At 39.2% G+C, this 19,622-nt stretch overlaps 1 pseudogene; it reads left to right on the top strand.

Annotated features, from left to right (window-relative positions):
* The first annotated feature begins 12,286 nt into the window (after positions 1-12,286).
* Positions 12,287-14,634, top strand: LOC137725012 (receptor-like protein EIX2; annotated as a pseudogene).
* Positions 14,635-19,622: the final 4,988 nt, after the last annotated feature.

Below are 19,622 nucleotides of genomic sequence, written 5' to 3' on the forward strand. Positions count from 1 at the left end.
TGAAAGAAGCAATCAGCCGGCACTTGGAGTCAGTATTCCGATCTGGAACCGACTACCTGGAATCTATTCCTGATTGCTTACCTAGTATTGCTCTCGAGTAGTCATCTTCAACGGTTGATACACTGCCAGAGAAGGGACAAGGAAACTTCAATCTTTCCGATTCGTATTCAATACGAATTGGAAAGATTGAACAAAGAAACAGGTCAGCACCTCCACCTCGTACTTGCCTGCCATATCCTGAAACCGCTCGTAGACCTTCGGGGGGAGACCAAAAGAATCCTGCTGCCCAGTTCAAGAGTAGCACAAAGGAAAATCAACGAGTGGATGAGACAAGAAGAATCCTCCAGCCCAGTTCAAGATCAAGCCTCAATGGCCCTTGAAGAAATTACAAGTCCGATTCAAAATCAAGTGTTCACCACCCTTGAATCAAATTCAACTCCAGATAAAAGGAGTAAGTTCAGACCTTCGGAGGAGACCAAAAGAATCTTCCAGCCCAGTTCAAGATTAAGCTTGTGGAAAATCAACGATTGGAGGAAACCAGAAAATCTTCCAGTCGAACTCAAGATCAAGCCTCGATGGCCCTTGAAGAAATTTCCAGCTCAATTCAAGATCAAGCCTCGACGGCCCTTGGGTTGACATCTACATTAAGGGACTTCAAAACGCATCTTCTACACGTGACAAGCACATGTCAACGACGCGCCTTGAAGTGGGGGCATTTGTAGACATCGAAATTTCGGTGAAATGAATGTTAACCAATAATTAAAATTTCAACGCTCACGTGTCACATAAATTTTACATGTAGCGTGTGACTCAACGAAAAATCGAAATAAATTGGAAAGGTCATCAAATAGGACACGTGTCAATATCTGGCAGAAATGATTTATTTCATCTGATTATTTAAATCCAAAAATCAAGTTTTGGAATTCTATAAATAGGAGGCCAAGGCATTCATTTCAAGGGAGAAAGAAAGGAAGAAAGAAAGAAGGAAGGGAATTTACATCACACCAAAACCTTGAAGCCTCGAAACTCTAAAGCTCTCAAGCAAATCCCGAAGGATCAAGAAAACACTCTTCGTTCTTCGTCAAATCCTCATTCAAAGGTCAAGCCCCAACGACCCTTGAAGAACTTCCACCGACTCAAGATCAAGCCCCGACGGCCCCTTGAAGAAAGTGTTCATCATCCGTTCATCCTAAGATCAAGCCCCAACGGCCCTTTGGATCAACAACCTCAACAAATCCACACCTCCAATCGTTCTTCAAGACTAAGCCCAAAAGCCCTTGAAGATCTGCTCATCCATCAACCTTCAAGATCAAGCCCAACGACCCTTGAAGAAATCCATACACCCAGTCTTCAAGATCAAGCCCAAAAGCCCTCGAAGATCCGTTCATCAACTGTTCATCCCTAGATCAAGCCCCGACGGCCCTTTGGATCAACAACTCATCCACAAACCTACACCCTACGAAGATAGAATCAGAGGATCAAATTACAAAGAGATTGTAACCCCAAAATCAATTAAATACAAAAATATTATTTTGTACACGGTATTCTTGTTTCTTGTTTCAGGAATTTTTTGTGTTTACAGTATTTCCTAATGAGTGGCAAAATAGTAATATTACACCCTCGAGAGTTGTTGCTTACTTATCGAGACAACGATGATTTATCAGTATTGCGGGCTGCAGACCGTAATATTAATAACTTATTCGTGGATTCGTTAAGCAAGTAAACCGGTAGGTTATCCTATGTTAGTATCGTACTTATTTAGAGTGTTCAGTAATAGTAAAGTATGGATTGTTGCCAGCTATTTTTGTTTCATTAGATTGTGGATTTCGATGTTATTCTAGAGCATATTATGTTATATACATGATATGATGAGTTGATTATGAGCTATATATGCAGCCGAGGGCTGAGTTGATTAGAATGAAAGAGTATGAGCTATGTTTATAGCCGAATGTTGAATTGGTTATATGTTATTTTCCATCGGTCTGGATGACTAGAGATTACTTTTGTAAGTATGCAAAGTGGAGTGAGGCAGGCCGTTATTTATGCTGTGAGAGCAAAGAGATTATTATCAAAAGGCTGCCAAGGATATTTATATCATGTGGTGCTAAATGATGTCACTTCTAGTAGTGTGGAAGAAGTGGGAGTAGTCAAACATTTACCTGACGTTTTCCCTAAGAATTTACCTGGATTGCCGTCAGTCAAAGATGTAGAGTTCACTATTGATTTGTCTCCAGGTACAAACCTTATATTATAGAATGTTGCCTTTTGAACTAAGAGAATTGGAAATTGGTTGATAAAGGTTTTATTCAACCTAGTACATTACGTTGGGGGAACCCCAGTTTATTGGTGAGAAAGAAAATGGACGTTAAGGCTGTGCTTTGATTATAAACAATTGAATTGAGTAACAATTGAAAATCGTTATCCGTTACCTCACATAGATGGTTGTTTGATCAGCTTTGAGGTGGTTGTATATTTTCTAAGATGGACTTGAGGTCTGGATATTATTAGTTGAAGATTATTGGTGAGGATGCCCTTATGATAACTTTCAGGACTCGTTAAGGTCATTTCAAGTTTGGTGATGCCATTCGGAGTGACGAATGCATCTACTACTTTATGAATTTGATGAATGAAGTATTCCAATGATATCTAGACCGATTTGTTGTTGTTGTTATTGAAAGGATTGATAAGACTAGAGCAAAGTATGCTAAACATCTTAAATTGGTATTGCAAAGATCGAGGGAACGTTGGTTGTATGCTAAGTTTAGCAAATGCCAATGTTGGATGAATCAAGTGGCATTTTTGAGATATGTTATATCTGCTTCAGGTATTCAAGTGAATTCTTAAAAGGTAGCAGAAATTGAGAATTTAGAACAACCACGAATCGTGATTGGGATTCGGAGTTATCCTAGCTTAACAAGCTATCATGGACGGTTCGTGAAAGATTTTTCAGTCATTGCTTTGTCATTGACGAGATTGTTGAGAAAAGAGGTTATGTATGAGTGGGAAGGAAATTGTGAGCAAAGGATTCAACAACTGAAGTATTTCCTCACTCATGTACGTATTTTAGTATTCCCAGAGAATAGTGGTAATCATAAATTTCTAGTGATGTTTCTTGAATGGTATTGGATGCATGTTGATGCAAATGTTAGGGTGATTACATACGTTTCACGAAGAAAGGAACCTCATGAAATGAATTACTCTACTGGTGATTTGGAAGTCATGATTACCATTCTTGCTGTGAAGTTATGAAGACATTATATTTGGTAAGAATGCAAGATTTTTTTTTTTACGAATCCAAAAAGTCTCCAATATCCATTACTTGGAAGGATTTTGATATAAGGCAGCGAAGGTGGATTGAATTGTTTAATGAACATGATTGTACGACCAAGGTGATCGTAAAATTGTTCTAGCTGATGCACTTGGTGAAAAGACTGTGGTAAGAGTTGATGTCTGGCACGCTTGCCAAGATTGTCTTCTTGTGGATTGGAAATCAACTGAAGTAAAGTTGAGAATGGAAGATTGAGAAGGAGTTGTAATTGCTAATTTTCAAGTTAAGTCTTTTTAGTAAGGTCGTACTCAAGACTCAAATGGTTAATGAAGAAAATTAAGAATTAACCCAGGGCAAAGAAAGAAGGGAAAAAGAAAGATTGCTGAGTTCGAGAATATGATGGTTATGATTGAACTTGAAGTGATAGTTGATCAATGTACCAAGTTAGTACATTTACTCCAGTGTTGAGTAACAACCACAGTGCAACAGTACTTATATGTTTTATGGAGAAGAGATTTGGGTTACGGAACTGCTGAGTTTCTTAAGTATGTTAGTTGCGCAGTTTCCAAAGTAACGCCATAAGGACCATGAAATGTGTCGATTTTTGTTGATTTGTGGAAGAAATACTTCTGGATAGAGAAGATTCGATCACGAAAGAGTTTTGGTAGGCCCTAAAACTATGGATGAGTCTTCTCAAAGTATTCAGGTGATTAAGTTTAACCTGAGAGTAGCCAGGAATGGCAAAAGAGATTAATAGTTGAACATGTCACTAATCGAGTGTTTAACGTAGATGATCTTATAATTTTGAAGTTTTCACTTTAGAAAAGTATGATTCGACTGGGAAAGGAAAGCAAATTAAGTCCTAAGTACATCGGACTTTATGTGATCATCGAAGAGTAAGTGAAGTTGCTTGAATTACTTCCAGAGTTATTGTAAGAGCATGATGTGTTTCATGATTCAACATTTTTAGAAATTTCATCATGAAAAGAAATAGTGAGATTTGGAAAGGAGACAAAATAAGTCTTAAACACATCAGACCGTTTTTGACCACTAAAGGAATCGATGAAGTTGCATACAAGTGGTGATGTCTTCAGAATTGGCCAAGGTGCATAATGTATTATATTTCGATGCGTTGTCACTAGGTGGCAGATTCGTCACATGGAGTTCCGGTGCAACTGTTGAGAATTAATCCGGATTAAACTGGTTGAGGAACCAAGGACGACTTTGGATTGGAAAAAGAATGTATTGAGAATTAAGACAGTGTAATTGGTAAAGAATTTGTGAAGAAAGCATTCAGTGGAAGAAATTACGTGGGAGAAGGAGAATCGGATGAGAGAGATTTATCCGAAGCTATTGTATGAGTTTAGATGATTAAGTTGGTTGTTGGAATTTCGGGGACGAAATTCTATAAGGAGGGAAGGTTGTCACAACCCGTCCCGGAATTTTAATTCCGAGGACGTGAAGTTATGAAAATGCCCTTAAACGGGACTAAGGGGCGTAAAATATGTTGTAACTTGATGATTTGGGGATTGGGTAGGATCCCACCCCCCTCAACTCTCTCCCTTATTCCCGTACCTTGTCTCTCTCTCTCTCTCTCTCCTCCCTCACAAACCTCTCATTCTCTCTGTAAGTTCTCTCTCTCTCCTTCGAACTCACACGGACCAACCACAAAACCACCCTAAAACTATACCAACGAAGGATCTAAGACCACCATCGTACTCCTGAGGACCACACGAACACGATGGTACCAATTTCAGGTGAGTTTCACTTCGAAAAACATGGATTTCAATTTCACTGTGCGTGTGCACTGTTCATGCACACGTAAAACTTGATGTTTTCTGGGATTTTGAAGCTTGTAGGAAGCTTGGTGAGGTCCTAAGGAAGCTCGGAGTGCTTCGTTTGAAGGATTTGGACGTCGGGATCACGAACTGTAAGTCCGGCCGAATTTTCGTATTTTTGGAAAAGTTTGATTCCGTTGTTTTTAGGCCCTAAAACTAGTCCAACGTGGTAGATTATGATTAGGGCTTCATTTTGGTATAGATTACATGAAAAATGGACGTAAGATCAAGGAGAATGACAAGTTCAAAGTTTGGCCGGAGCTTTCGGGGCTTTTTCCGGCGAATCCACGGCGAGTTAGGGGTCGAGGAAGGTATGGATGTGTTCGTCTCGTCAATACCTTCATTTTGATATATAGTACGTCGAAAATGGTTAAGAAATGAAGAAGTTATGACACTTGGAAGTTTACCCAGAAATTCCGGCAAAACACCCACCGCCGGCGAAACCAGTCCGGCGACGCGTGAACAGGGCGCGCGCGTGGGCAGCGCGTGAACAGGGTGCGTGGGGGCGCGTGAGAGCTCCAAATTGAGTTCTGAAAATTGTCACGCGTTCGTGACGTCGTGTAGATCACCGTGGTATATTCATACACCCAAATTGAGCAACGTATGAGAAAGTTATGGACGAATGTTTGGTGTATGTGCGTTAAATAACGTCAAGTTGGTTACTGTTTGTATAGGTGAAAATTATACAGAAGAAGAATGTAACCAATCTAGGGGAGGCTCAGGGACCTACGAGACGTCGATGTGATCAGTGAGTGGGCAGTTATTTTTCAGTATATATATATATATACGTATGCTTGACGTATTTCCCAAAAAACGTATTTTAAAAGAAATACGAATTATATATCTTGTCATATATGCATCATATTTTAATATGTGCATTACCATAATTATGCATACTGTTGCATGGTGCTGAGGAGGCCCAGGTAAGTGCCAGGTAAGTGGTATTCATGTTTGTATTCAGTAGTAGTTTGAGATGCTTAGAGAGCTCATAATCTGCACCCCGGTATTAGTGCTCCCGCCCAGGGCCAGGGCATAGTCCTTCACGTGATGTTCACCCGCACCACACGCTCGCCTTGGATCCACGTTAGGTGCAAGCCTTGTCGTGCAGACCACATTAGGTGGTTCCGACTTGTAGGTGACCCGCGATTATTCGCACAGTCTTCACGTGATCGTAGCACTAGAGCGTATATATTACACCCAGTCATGTCGTACAGACCACGTTAGGTGGCTCCGACTTGTGTGCAGATTCAGATGTTGAGTTGAGATTGGAGCTCTATATGCAGCGGTACATGTCACGTTAGGTGACTCCCGGCTGCCAGATTATATATTATTAATGTGAATTATGCTTGAGCATTTACATTTATTATGAGATTCTAATGTGGCATATTCTCAAGCATGAATGGCATATTCTTGAGCATGAATGATATACCCTTGAGCATGTTGGCATATTTATACATACGTATATATGTTTATTTCTCTGGGAAACTATACTTGTTTTACAGCGAGGGGTTAGTATATGCAAAAGAGAAAATAAGGTTTTGAATACGTTCGTTTTGCTGACCCACTCAATTTTGTTTTGCGCCCCTCCAGGTTTAAGGGCATGCTGGCCGTCACGAGGAAGTTCAACGGTGTTCTGACAGAATGGACCAAATTAGGACTCACCTTTGGGTGTTTCATCTTAGAAATTGTATCTTTAAAGCTTCCGTACTGTGTAAATGGTTACGTCACTCTCACGTGACGGCCAGCATGCCCTCCTTCGGGACGGGGTGTGTCATGCCACCTCATCGAGCACGAAAAACGTGTTAGCTTTTCTACGTTCTGGGTGATTTAGGCCACTTATCGACTTTCTAGAAGAACATTTTGACGACCACCTTTAGACTTAAATGAAGAACCTCCCTGCCAAAGAAATATCCCGAATTGAGACAAGTGGTTGGCTTTGAAGCAGGGCTAATGTACCGATAATTGTGTGCACCAGAGATTTACCAATCAATCCCACTACCATCTAGTCATATCTACCAACCCTGGAGATATGAAACCAGAAATAGTTTTGATTCCTTGGCAGTACCTGCTAGAATACCAGCTATCAGAATTCCAGCGAAGTTTCACTTTTCGTCGAAATCTTTGTAAATGTCTCAAATGACAATGTGGTGCTAAAGTGGTAGCACTCGACGGAGGAACATCTAAGGAACAATCATTTTTGGTCCCCAATAACACTAATCTTCTCAAACGCACTACTTGTAATTCTGGATCTTCAAGAGGAAGATCGAATCCCATTTAAGTCCATTCTAAAGTAGGTTATTAGTAAATTCATTTTTCTAACCCTAGGACATTTCAACCAACACTAGTTCCCAGAATTCCTTTCGATGATGTACTTGTCATTTCGATGAGTATAGGCATGAGAGTATGAATTGTTATACCTTCAATTAACAGTAATCACTTTTCCCTAGAATCAACGAAACCAACTCATAGGACCAATTTCTTACCAATCATCCGAAACCATCCACTCGAGCAGGCTCTAACCTGTAATCAACCTACGATAGTGCTATTAATTGACGATACTGTACGATATCCAGATATTCAGGCATTATGATTTCTAATACGGGAACATGCTAGTATCTGGGATGGATACTTTTGTGCCAAAACGCCGGTTCACAGTTTTAGAATAACGAACAATATCAAAATATCTTAAATGCATTACTTAGCAGCGTGACTGATAGACTGATTAACAATGACTACCTGAGCCAAAGAAATTATATTCATGGAAACTTAGGAGCAACCCTTGTAGGAGGACTGTAAACTTGCAGTTGTGTTAACCATTTTACCCATCTAGGTAACCAAAACATTCTCGACCAGTTACCTTTCTTGTCACCTCCACAGACAAACATTAGAATTGAAACACAAGTGGAATTCCCACTGTAATAGCGAATTGAGTATCGAGAAAGCAGTGAAGACCTATTAGCACATAGCTTAGTGAAAGGAAGTAGTATGGTACGTTTTGAGGACGTATATCTCTGGCGTCATTTCTCAAAATTTTACCTGAGATACCACTGAAGTGGGAAGTTGAATACTCCATTGATCCACTTTATTGTACTACCCTTACATCATATCGACCAACTCATTCAACTTTGAGAAAACTTAGTTACAAAAGCTTACCGATTAGAAATTTACCCAACCAAACACTTTATCTAGGGAACTTTAAACCTATATGCGAAGGTGAAAGACTGAACCTTAGGATCATAACTAGATTTTTAACGACAAAATGTCTTGACCAAAATAAACCAGATTCAATTGTGTATATATATCGCGATTTTTTTCTTTCTCTCTGGGAACTCTAAATCCCAGATCCAGAAGCACCCCCTCAGTTCCTAAGTTTCAACCGCCACCCCTTGATTTTGCTCGGGGTAGGCAGTAGCCCGTTACTCCTCATTCCCTCCTCTCTTCTGTGCCATTTCCTTCTTTTCCTCCCCTCTCATCTCCTCTGCCCATTCCCCTCTCCTGTAGCCACGTCTTCTTCTTTCCCCCTTTCTAGTTTCCTTCCTTCATTTTCATTCTCGATTCTTCCTTAGTTTAATCTTAGTTTTTCCTAAGCCAGATCTTAATTATCACCTGAGTTTGTCTTAGATTTGGGCTTCATGCCCCTTGTCCAGCATTTATTGCCTGCTTTTACTACTTTATGGCTTTTAATTTTCCTTCCTCCCTCCTCCCTATACTCCATCCCCATCCCACCATATGCTCGAATCGGCGTGCTCCGATAAGAAATTGGATATCAGATCCACTTCCCTCCCTCACTTCCCTTCCCCACTGTAATAACCCGTCCCGGGATTTACGGAAGAAAAAGCTATTTTTGTATTTTCACTAAGTTTGGGGATACTTTCCTTTTTAAAATTGTTTTTGAGTCTTAATTGGTGAGCCCAAGGGGCCCACCCCCTGTTTTGTTCCCCAGTTCCCTTTCCCTTTCCCTTTCTTTTATTTCTTCTAAAATGTTTCTCTTCTCTCTCAGTTCTCTCTTCTCTCTTTCTTCCTCTGTGATTTCTCCATCCCTTTCTCGGTGCTCTTCTCTCCGACAAGAACGCACACACACACACACACCCATGCCCACACCTCATCAACGACAACAACATCACCATCATCACCACGTTAGCTCTCTCCTTCTTCGGCTATGTGGAACACAGAGAAACTCGAACGAGTTCCTCGTCCTTCCGTTTTGGGTAAGCCTCAAAACACTCCAAATGCTTCTCTTTTCATCCCTATAATTCTTTTCTAACCCCGTGGTTATGTTTTGGACGTCAAACCATGAAGAAACCACCTCGGAGACATTTCCCCAGTTTTCCGGCGAGCACCGCCCATTTCGAGGCAATTTCTGGCCAAACCACGACGAGTTCGCCTGCGTGCAAGGTATCATTCTCTTTGTCTCGCTGAGTACTACAATTTTCCTTTTTGTTTCACGCAATTTCATTGAGTATTGAAGAAGTTATACTTATTTGAATCTTACCCAGTTTCCGGCGGACACCCGTGGCTTCCAGGCTGTTTTCCAGCCAACTCCGGCCACGATGACGGGAACCAAGGGTATATTTCGATTGCTTACCTTCAGGGTTTCAATTATATTGAATGGCATGTTTTGGTTGAGTTTTGAGCTCCATCGGAGCTTAGGAATTCTCCGGCCGAAATCCGGCCTTCTCCTTCCTTGGAATCCGGTGAACCACCAAACCCAAGGCCTTTGGGCACTCGCCATCTATTTTCATTGTTCAACTCTTTGACAACACGAAAAACCATTGTTCAACTCTTTGACAACATGACAAACCAAAAGCTCTGCCCTCCCCTCTATCTATCTAAGGGATGGAAGGGCAGAGGCCTTTGGTGTCCCCTCCAATCAAGAATTTGGGTCTCACAATCACTAGCCAATATGCTTTTCTCTCATGCCTTTCTTCGTTCATGGTTCGATATTCTGGTGTCCTAGGCGTAGAGGAACCACACCAATCCATCCTGAACTTGGTGGTTAAACTCTACTGCGGTGACGATACTGTAGGGGAAGTCCTGCGGAAAAATAGCCCGACGCCAAGATGATAAAAAGCTTAACACCTCTCATTCTTATTACTTTTTCAATATGAAAAAAAAATTGAAAATGAAAAGGTCGTTTTATTCAAAACCCCAATCCTTTCCTGTCAAGCCCAAAAACCTGGGCAGCCCAACCCAACCTTTTTATTTTTATTTTTTTGTTTTGTTAATTTAAAGGCTTTTGGGCCGTTTCCTTTGGAGAACTCAAACCACAAATGACTCTTCCCTCCATTATCTCATTAGACTTTTCTTTCCCATTTTACCCCTCATGTCAAGTTTCACTTTTATTTTCCAATTGAGCTCCTCATCTACTTCTTGTAGTTGATGTATAATGTATTTAGTATTTGACTAGTTCCTTTCAAATAGTGTTTTTATTTTTTTTTTTATTTTTTATTTTTTTTTAACTATATCAGAATGACAGAATGAGGTGGCAGAGTCTCGAAACTAGCTATAGTGGATGTTGATACCAAAGTCTAAGCATTGAGGTAAAACATCACTTACAAAGTCGCAACTTATATGAAATGGGTTAAATGCCATGCAATGTCTTGATCCATTAAACGAATGACATGTGTTGAAAAAAATTACTTATCATTATTTTGCTGAAACGAGACGTCATGGTGGCAATGAATCCATTCTATGTATTAGAGCATTAGATCTTCATCAACACATACATCAACTTCCTCGTTGCAATCTTCAACATTTGAGTTTAAATCAATACTTAAGCCCATACTTATACTTATACCTTTATTAAACGAAAAAACAAAAAAAGAATTAGAATTGTAAATCAATTAAGTTAGATATTAGCACTCTAGAAATCTGTACAACAAACAAGCATCATGATATAATGTGAAAATTGTATTTGCTGAAGAAGTTATTTCCTCATTCATTGAGTCTAAATAAAATATATATAATTACAAGTGAGGGTGTAGATCGCTAAGGCTTATCAAATCTCACAATGGACTATCATCATACATTTATCTCAAAGTAAAGCATTATGATCGCAACATCAAGTATAGTTTCACTAGAACTATACTTGACTTAAAACAACTAATGAAATTTGTCCCACAACAGTCCCCAGACGAGATTGACCAAGCTTCTGCTTCACTGCAATTTTCCCTTTTCAGTCCCAGAAAGAGTTGTAATTTTGGTTAAGTGAACGAACAATAAGAACATGACTGATGGGCATTGAAGTTAAAGGGGTAAAATGGGAAAGAAATGTCTGATGAGATAATGGAGGGAAAAATCATTCGTTGTTTGAGTTATCCATGTTGATTTAATGAACAATTTCTATATATATATATATATATATATATATATATATTTTTTAATGTTTTTAAGAAGTTGGTCCGAGCTAGAATTGATGATGGGATAAAAATACCAAATGCCTAGCGAGTCTTGCAAGCAATTCTCATAGCTTCAAACTCATAATTTGGATCGTAATCTTTGGATTGAGCTCGGGTGGTAGACTAAGAGAACTCAATGGTTTACTCCCTGAATAAATTGTTAATTTTCTACGCCCCTCATATGAAGTCATGATAGAGAACTCAGTGGTTGACTCCCCCAATAAGTTGTTCATTTTCTATGCCCCATACAAAGTCATGATTGCTAGATATATATAGTCTTTGTAGCGTGTTGATCTTTGGTCTTTGTAAAATTATTACTCTAGTTTTTCCAAGCAATATAAAGTATAAGACACTCTAAGTTTGAAATACATGCAATAATGCCTAACACCATTCTTTCTTTAGTCTATGATAATGTTAGTTCAATCTGATTCAGATTCCAAACATATATCAAAAGAACAAAAAACTAAAAAACATGAATTTTCTTTTCCTTTTTCCTACTTACATAAAACCAGTATGCATAGTCTTGTTGGATGGGCAATTGGGCGTATGCCTCCTTGTGGATTGCAACATTTGCAAGATTAAATACAATTAAAATCAAAACTCAACCAAATCAAGGCAAAAAATCATTTAATTTTGCGTCAACAATTCAACTAGTAAAGTCTAGTCAATGGCTTGGCCACTTCCATTGAGCCAAGTCAAGCACATATTGTGGGTTGGTTGGCCATCTTAACTTGCTTTTTCTATGTTGCCTACATCCACTTTGCTACTAATGTTGTGCAAAAAATCTCAATTCTTGGCTCCCTCGTCTTTCTTCATTAACACATTTGGATTTGAGTTACAACAATCTCAATAACACTTATGACTGGCTCGAAGCAATTAATAAGCTCCCTAAGCTAAGGGACTTTTCATTAAGGGATTGTTCTCTTCATTCTCCTCCAATGCCTTCCACTCTCTTTACCATAAATTCTTCTAAATATCTTGCTCATGCTGATTTCAGTTTGAACCGTCTCACATCTTCTTCGATATTCGTATGGTGGTCAACCTATAGTACAAGCCTTGTTTATCTTGACCTCATTGGCAACAATTTAACTGGCCCAATTCCTGGTGTTGTTGGAAACATGACCTCGCTTTCCTATCTTGATCTCTCTTTTAACCAAATTGAAGGATGGAATCCGCATTCTTTTGCTAGGTTATGCAGTTTGCGATCGTTGGTCCTCAGGAACAACAGACTGAGTGGACAATTTTCCCAGTTGGTTCAAATATTAATGTCTGCATGCGCTCAAAACTCATTAAAGTTTCTGGACCTCTCTTACAATCATGTTGTTAGGCCATTTCCTAATCTTATAAAGTTTTTGTCTTGAAAGATTTAGATCTCTCTGGCAATCAAATAAGTGGAATAATTCCTGAAACTATTGGGAAAATGTCTAAGCTCGAGAGTATCGACCTTAGTATGAATCATTTGGAAGGGGTGATTTCCGAAAGCCATTTCTCACGACTTGCCAGATTGAAATATTTGGATTTGTCCTTTAACTCTCTAGTTTTAAACTTCCATTCGGATTGGATTCCTCCTTTCCAATTGGATTATATAATACTAGGTTCTTGCAAGGTAGGTCCAAATTTTCCACAATGGCTTCAAACTCAGAACTTTTATTCTAGACTTGATATTTCAAATGCTGGAATTTTCGATATCCTTCCAAGTTGGTTTTGGGGAGGAATGTCTCCTAATTTGGCCTTCATGAATCTCTCACACAATCAAATTGGAGGAACAATACTTGCAAATTTGAGATTGGAGTTTGCATATTCCCCTCAATTACATTTGAGTTCCAACAAATTGGAAGGTCCAATCCCCTCATTTCTATCACAAGCGTCATTCTTCGATCTCTCAAATAATAATTTTTCCGGGCCGATTACTTGGTTGCGTGCACCGACTGCAACAAGTTTAACCTTTCTTAATCTCTCAAGTAACAATCTCTATGGACAACTTTCATATTTCTTGACATATTTGGACAATCTGGTCATGCTCGATTTGAGTTACAATGCTCTTTCTGGGAAAATTCCTGCCACAATCGGCTCCTTATTTCGGATGGAAACGCTGAAGTTAAGAAGCAACAGGTTTTTGGGAGAATTGCCTTCATCCTTGAAGAACTGCACAGGTTTAAGCGTTATTGATCTTGGAAATAATACATTATCAGGACCTATACAAAAATGGTTAGGAGTTAGTTTTCAGGATTTGATTATCCTAATGCTTTCATCTAATCATTTCAATGGAAGCATGCCATCACAGTTATGTCGTCTATCACGCATTCAGATTTTGGATTTCTCTATGAACAACATCTCGGGAGGTATACCCAAGTGCCTCAAAAATTTGACTACTCTAGCTCAGAAAGGAAATCCAAATATGAAGATCACACATTATTACGAGGCGCCCGAGATTTCAGATGAGTATGAGGATGATGCGGCCTTCATATGGAAGGGAAGCATGCAAGTATACAGAAACACTTTGGGGCTTCTGAAGAGAATTGATTTCTCAAGCAACAGATTCATCGGGGAGATACCAAAAGAAATCAGTCATTTAGTTGGATTGGTTTCTTTAAACCTATCGAGAAACCGATTAACAGGTCACATAACTCCAGACATTGGAAGGTTGCAGTCATTGGATGCCCTTGATTTGTCAAGAAACCAGTTAGATGGAAGAATTCCGACAAGCCTTTCTCGAATAGATCACCTTGGTGTCTTGGACTTGTCATACAACAACTTGTTTGGCGAAATTCCCATCGAAGCTCAGCTCCAAAGCTTTGATCCCTCTACTTATGCTGGAAACCCTTAGTTGTGTGGACCTCCACTTCAAAAGCTGTGTATTCCAGAAAAAACAGATCATCCAGATCAGAACATTGGGATGAGAAAAGAATAAGAGAAGGATGAACTTATAAGCAAGGGATTTTACATATGTGCGGGGCTTGGATTTTTTGCTGGATTTTGGGGAGTTTGTGGCAGTTTGATATTCATCAGGTCATGGAGATACGCGTACATCAACTTCTTAAATGTTTTAGATGACTGGTTTTATGTGAGGATTGCCTTGATCAGGCAACGGTGGATGCTCAAATCATCTCAAACGACAAGCGCGCGGTAATTTTACTACGAGGTACGTACCGATCTTCATCTCACGGATACATGTACACACGCACATATATGAGTAGTAATTTTGTTATCAAACTTAACTATCGCCGCTTGTTTACTTTTATCTCTTAGGTAGCTCCTGATATCTTCTGATCGAGGAAATTACCAACTGTTTCCCGTCATCAATCAAAGTTGCCATGCATGCATCATTTGTGCGCTAATATTCTATAGGGGTGCCTTTTGGAGTATGGAGCTAGGTCTTTATTATTGTTTGTGTTGTATTGTATTGTATTTGTATTTGTATTTGTATTGTATTGTGTTGTATTGTATTGTTTGTATTTAAAAAAAAATGAGAGAGACTATTGTACTAAGAAAAAAAGGAAAGATTATTGAAGTTTGATTTGTACTAGCCGCTGTTTTAGTGCCTCCTTTATGTCTTCTTTAATTACTCGTTATATGTTTACCCACTTAACTAAATAACTAACATTAACCGTTTTAGTGTCTCCTTTATGTACATCTTCTCTAATTACTTGACATGTGTTCACCCACTTAACTAAATAACTAACATTGGTAACTAAATTAGAGTCAACGAATCAAATCAAATTAACGTACTAAATGACATACCCCGACCGAGATCAGGGCGTGCTGGCCGTCACACAGAGGTGACGTAACCATGTGCACGTGCGGAAGCTAATAAGATAGTAATATAAAAGTACGAATAATTAAAAACTAGCATACAAAGTACTAAAACAAGTGCTAGCGTAAGTGAGACACAAGTTCAGAGCAAGTCTACAGCAGTCCAAAAGAAAAGATGCGACAAAAGTACACCCGAAGATGACCCTACGCTGGTGAGTGTTTGTCAGAAAAGCCGGGAGAACCCTCTGGGAAACCACCGAAACTGCTAAGCAACTAGAACCTGGAGGGGCGCAAAACAAAAGCGTGAGTGGGTAAAAACAAAACTTTTCTAAAACCATTTAGTAAAACACAATCTAACCCCTCGCCGTAAAACCTGTATACTTCCCAGAAAATAACATATGTACGTATGTATAGATATGCCAATCATGCTCAAGAATATGCCATGTCAGAATCTCATAATGGAAATGCAAGTGCTCAGGTATAAATCATATCAATAATATATAATCTGGCAGCCGGAGTCACCTAACGTGACCTGTACGGCTGCATGTAGAGCTCAAATCTCAAAACTCAATAACTGAACCTGCCCACGAGTCGGAACCACCTAAAGTGGTCTGTACGACAGAAAGCTCGACTTTTGGTCTTGTATTCCGGAATTGGCTTTGGATGCGAAAGCCTTTCTTCGACCTTGTGTCTCTCGCGGCAGGCAGCAATAACTGGATTTGATGGTTTATATTATATACGATAAAAGCAAATACCAATGAAGACCGGACGTGGAATTTCAAACAAGAAAACGTAGTAGCCTAGCCGGGACTACTAGTTAAGGATTTGGTATTGACACCTGTCTTACTAACTATAAGCCTTTGGAATATATATATAGAGTATATTCCTTATGTTTACAACTTTATCAAAGCAGGCCAACTAAAAGCAGGTTTGTCTTCCTTTATTCAACAACCAGTTCGGGTTCATGTCCTACTAAATGGGGCTGCTTACCGCTTGATTTTAGTAAGGGGTGCATGGTGTAGGTAGTCTATTTCTCTTTGGGCACGACTTCCAAGGGAAGGGATTGAGGTGGGCTTTACCTTCACTTTTCTCATTGATTTGTTACTAGGTGGACTGACGACAGCAGCACTAGTTACACCTCTCTCTTAACAGCTAGGCCTTGATTCACAGCCCTAAGTGAAGGGACAATAGCGGACTTTGCCCCATGAAGTAGTTTCATATATCCATATAGCATCATCTTATAAGTTTGCATAATACTGGAGACTATCGATAAACAAGATCAACTAAGGGAGATAAAAATCAACCATTTAGATATCGAGTAACATCAACCATTTAGATATCGAGTAACAGTTTATTTATTTGATATACTTAGATAACTAAAAGTTGGAAATATGTTTTTCTTTGTAATTCCAATCAGTTTTGGATTAGGAAATAAGTTGGTTTTTCCTATTCTAAAAGAATTTAATAATTATATACTTGTAAAGCATGTAACCATGGTCTATGGACTATAAATAGGCTTGTTGGGTGTTGTTTATTCACACGAATAGGGAACATAATACAAGCAGCTAAGAAAAAACAAGGGTAGAGAGACTAGACAGCCAAGAGTGATAGAGAGATCTAAAACAAGGTTTTGGGTTTAGCATAAGGGTTTTCAATAAGTTCTTGTAACCAATAGTGCTACGATCACGTGAAGGCTGTGCGAATAATCACGGGTCACCTACGAGTCGGAACCACCTAATGTGGTATGTACGACAGGACTGTGCACCTAACTTGGATCCAAGCTGAGCGTGTGGTGCGGGAGGTGAATATCACGTGAAGGACTGTGCCCTACTCTGGGCGGGAGCACTAACACCAGGGGTGCAGGTTATGAGCTCTCTAAGCATCTCAAACTACTACTGAATATAAACATGAATACCACTTACCTGGCACTTACCTGTGTGTCTACAGCACCAAATATGCATATATATATATATATATATGTATGCCACTACTAATGCATGTAATGATGCATAAACGATAATAATATGGTGCATGGCATAAAACAAATAACCCTTTTAATCAATTTCTGGGAATATAAATGTATATAGGTATATACGGAAAACCAAAAGCCCACTCACTGGTAAGTGGAAGGGTCGTAGCCCCCCTGCCTCGAGTGACCACGCTCGTCCTCGGGGTACGTATCACCTATACGTGAAACAACTATAAAAACGTTAATTTTAAAGCACATAACCAACTTCTTGTAATAACTTCTCATACATTGCTCAAATTGGACAAATGAATATACCAACGTGCTCTACACAACCTCAGGATCACAACCATATTTTTAGAAAAAAATTTCTCCGCCTCACGCGCCCCTACGCGCCGGCCACGCACAGGCACGCTGACGGCGTCAACTGACGCCGTGAGGAATATTCTGTTAGTTCTAACGGATTCCGTCAATCGTGTCAGGAATATTCCGTCAGATTTGACGGAATATTCCGTCACCTTCCCCGGCGAACCTCCGGCGACGTCGCCGGCGCCGGAAACTGGAAAAACCTGCAACCTACGTTTTCTCACTCGTTTCTCCACCAATTTTCATGATTTTTGAACCAAATTGAAGCCCTAGACTAGTAGAACAATGTTAGACCACTTTTAAAGCCTAAAAATCACGGGATCATACCTGTCCACACAAACCAAAACCGGCCAACTTCGAACCAGGCTAACCCGACGTCCAAATTAGTCCAACTAAGTACTCCGAGGCTCCTTGTGACACCACCAAGCTACCTATTAGCTTAAAAATCCCAAAAACATGCTACAATAAGTTTGCATGAATAGTACCCCAAACTGTCTTCGTGAAAACGACGTGAAAACGGTGAAGTTCTTACCTGAAAATGGTACGACTGTGTTCCTCTCAGCCTCACGAGTTCGAAGGTGTAGTTGGTTCCCTCGATCTGTTAAGGTTTGATGGTTCTTGGTGTGTGTCTGTACGTTTTCAGAAGGAAGAGGAAGGAAAGAGGACTCGGGAGAAAGAGAGAGAGAGACAGGGAAAAGACAGAGGGAGAGGGAGAGTGACAGTGTGTGTGTGTGTGGCCCAACACTTGCCAACACCACACAAACCACCAAACAACATAACGAACACAAGCTAGGGGTAAAAGGGTCATTTCACACGTGTGTTTTAAATAATTTCGGGACGGGATGTCACACTAAATCTAAGTCGACAAATCAAATCTGCTATCCCCAACTATGTGTCTCCTTCATGTGTTTTCTTGATACTTTTTCAACACGTGTCCTCCAACTTAACTAAGACTTAACATTGTTAAATTTTTTAATTATCTGTTTCAAAAATTAACTGAACATATAACAAGCACCTTCTATGTAGTATTTTAACTTATTTCAATACATGAAAATTAAACATATTTTTTAACCTATTACTGAAGTTCGACTTGTACTTAATTGTATTTTAACTTATTTCGAAACTGAACCCATGACTTTTTTTACATGAAAATTTAAGAACTTATACATTTCAATAGTGGCCAACGCACATTTTATTGTAGGATCGATTGTAATAAAAATGCACTAGCTGCAGTTAATTTTTATCCATTTTACTGTTACATTGAGTTACGTGACTACTCTGACTCGCTTTTGAGAAAAAAAAAATATTTATATCCTGTAAATTTAAACTACTTGTAAACTCTATTTTCGTGCACATAATCAAATTATTCAAAGTTGCATAAATCTCTTCTTTTCTCCTTGGTTTTTCAAGAGCATGAAAGACTCATCTCTTTTCAACTAACTAGATCTTTTATTCGGGGGTGTTGCATTAATAAGACGGGTAATGCTAAGAGACTAAAATTTTAAATTAAGTTTGTAAATCAAATGATCTGTTAACAATAAAAAATAAATACGTTAATCAACACCTAAGTAAAAAGAGGTTGTTTACCACAGTGGTGGAAATATGTTAAGCCCTTACATGATGGTGTAGATTCAAACTCTTTCGGTAGCTAATTTAACAAAACTATCGTTTGACCAAAAGAAAATTAACACTAAAATAGTAATCAAATCATCAACGTCCACACATTTGATTTACAAAATTTGATCTCTTTGACATTAGGCCTAATAAAACTGACGTTTACCATCCTCACTTTCCACGTATTCCTTAGGGTACGTATACGAATATTCCACGTCGGCTAAATTACGCGGCGAGAAAATTTAAACAAAAATAAACACAACAAATAAATAACGAAAGTATAAATTTTGCATAATCTCCGTTGTTTGAGGACCCAGATTTTTTAACCCCATTCTCAAAAATACCCATGCTCCTTCCCCCTAATTATCCTTTCACCCATCTATATCCACTGGATATCCAACTTGCATGGAGGGGTATTT

The sequence above is a fragment of the Pyrus communis genome, chromosome 15, assembly GCF_041283825.1.
Source record: "Pyrus communis isolate YQ-2024b chromosome 15, ASM4128382v1, whole genome shotgun sequence".
In the NCBI taxonomy this organism is placed as follows: Eukaryota; Viridiplantae; Streptophyta; class Magnoliopsida; order Rosales; family Rosaceae; genus Pyrus; species Pyrus communis.